Source organism: Primulina eburnea, chromosome 14, assembly GCF_022965805.1.
Source record: "Primulina eburnea isolate SZY01 chromosome 14, ASM2296580v1, whole genome shotgun sequence".
NCBI classification, from domain to species: domain Eukaryota; kingdom Viridiplantae; phylum Streptophyta; class Magnoliopsida; order Lamiales; family Gesneriaceae; genus Primulina; species Primulina eburnea.
The window spans coordinates 19,902,354-19,904,582 of NC_133114.1; the positions used below are offsets into that span (position 1 = coordinate 19,902,354).

Genomic DNA, 2,229 nt, shown 5'->3' on the forward strand with positions numbered 1-2,229 from the left:
AAATGTCAAAATATCGAAGAGACTTTTGACCGCCCAAGCGAGCATTTTGGTCTGGCCGAGGACTTTATGCGCAAGTGTCTCGCTAGGGCGGTCAAAAGTGACAGCCCCAGTGAAACCAGGGACGTGCTCGAGGAAGTTTATTCGAGGACCTCTCGCTAGGGCGGTCAAAATATACCGCCCTAGCGAGAAGATTCGGGAAGATTTGTTTCCAACTTTTTGTGGACTCTATCTCACACCAAAACCTAAGAGACGAGATCAGCCGCTTTTTGTCATCTATCACATATTTTTTCATCACTTTTCTAGGAGGAGAGGCGAGGAGCAAAGGAGATTTCGAAGACCTCGAGATTTCCACGCGTCGTGGCCGTCATCCATCGTCATCTTTAGTATTTTCATTATTCAATATTTTATTTCTTACATTGATTGTTGGTTTTTATCATGAATTTCAGTAGTTAAACTCTAGATTTGTTGGTATTTGAGGGGATCCTACTCCGTACTCGGTGTTTAACATTATTTCTCGACGTTTTTATTAGTGATTTGTTTATGCTATTGTTCGTTCTTGTTTCAATCGAAGCCTAGCTAACTTCCTTTGATTATTTCATGTTGTTGATGATTTCGATAGAATAATTAACAATAGAAGCAAATAGTATAAACCACGGATTTACAATTTTATTAGATATACGGAATTGGGTACGTGTCGATAGTGATAGTTCACCCGAATGAAAGCTAGTGGATTCCATAGAATGTAATGCAATCTTGAACTGTTAAATATTTGAGGACACTTGAGTACTGCATGTTTATTATTAGTATTAATATAGCTCGACAGAGTATATTAATTAGTCTAGGGAATTCCGTCGAATGCACGAGTAAAAGTCGAGTGTAATTATTTAAACACGAGTGGTAGGTGAACTGCTAATTCCCAACAAATTCATTTCTCATTTGATTTAACCCAAATTAATCATTGCTTTCTTGAATACGTTTTCTTTGCATTTTAATTATTTTAGTTGATTAATTTACATTAGATTAATCATCAACTCATTTTTTCGTTGCTAAAGAAATTAGTTGAAAATAAAAATAGTGTAACGCAGTCCTTGTGGAACGATACTCGTATTCACTTAGGTTTATTATAACATGACTATCGTGCACTTGCGATATTTAAAATCGAGCTTTCATTTATAAGATAAATTTTGGGACTATTCACTGTGCAAGTTTTGCTCGATCAAGTTTTTGGCGCCGTTGCCGGGGACTGTTGATTCACAATTTTTTATTTTTCATTTAAATTCTTTAGTATTATTTATTTTATTGTTATTTGATACTCTCATTGTGTTGCAGATTTTTCTTGTGGTGAATGCGAAGATCACTCGAGTTTAAGCTTGAGCCTTTTGACCCCGAGATGGAACGCACAGCTAGACGTCGACTACAGCAGCAAAGAGCGAAGGAAAAAATGGAAGACGAGCAACACAGAGAGGAGCCAAGGCATATACCGATGTTGGATTATGCACAGCCGTCTCTTGATGGAGCACGTCCAAGCATCGTAAGACCAGTCATCCGAGTTAATCAGTTTGAGATCAAGCCAGCTATCCTTCAGATGATTCAGAACACTGTCCAATTTGGGGGAAGTGCACTTGACGACCCTAATTCTCATATAGCTGACTTTCTTGAAATTTGTGATACTTTTAAGTTTAATGGCGTGTCTGATGATGCTGTTCGTTTGCGTTTATTTCCATTTTCACTGAGAGATAAAGCTAAGTCGTGGTTAAACTGTTTGCCTGTATGGTCTATTACTACATGGGAGGATATGGCAAAGGCATTCCTAATCAAGTACTTTCCTCCGTCGAAGACTATGAAGCTTAGAGCCGACATTACTACTTTTGCTCAATATGAGCAAGAGTCACTTTACGAGGCATGGGAGCGCTACAAGGACTTGTTGAGGAGATGTCCACACCATGAGCTGCCTCTTGGGTTAGTTGTTCAAACTTTCTACTACGGTCTGCTTACTTCTAACCGTACTATGATAGATGCTGCTGCCTTGTTAGAGTAGGTGCCCGTCGAGCCAAGTGTTGGCCGAGTGTTCACAATGAAACTCTATGTATAAGCAATATTTATTTTAGTAATATTTGATATTATTATTTTGGCACATCTTTATCTGTATACCCATGCTAGCTGCATAGATAAAGCCCTTGAATATACAAATAGTAGAAAGAATATGAGATGCTCATATGATGAGTATCA

General features: G+C 38.2%; 1 non-coding gene across 1 annotated transcript; it reads right to left on the reverse strand.

Moving 5' to 3' along the window:
• Positions 1 to 1,843: 1,843 nt before the first annotated feature.
• On the reverse strand, positions 1,844 to 1,950 carry LOC140813390 (small nucleolar RNA R71). The gene has a single exon (XR_012113925.1). It is a non-coding gene; the product is annotated as a small nucleolar RNA R71 (small nucleolar RNA).
• Between the last annotated feature and the right edge of the window lie 279 nt (positions 1,951 to 2,229).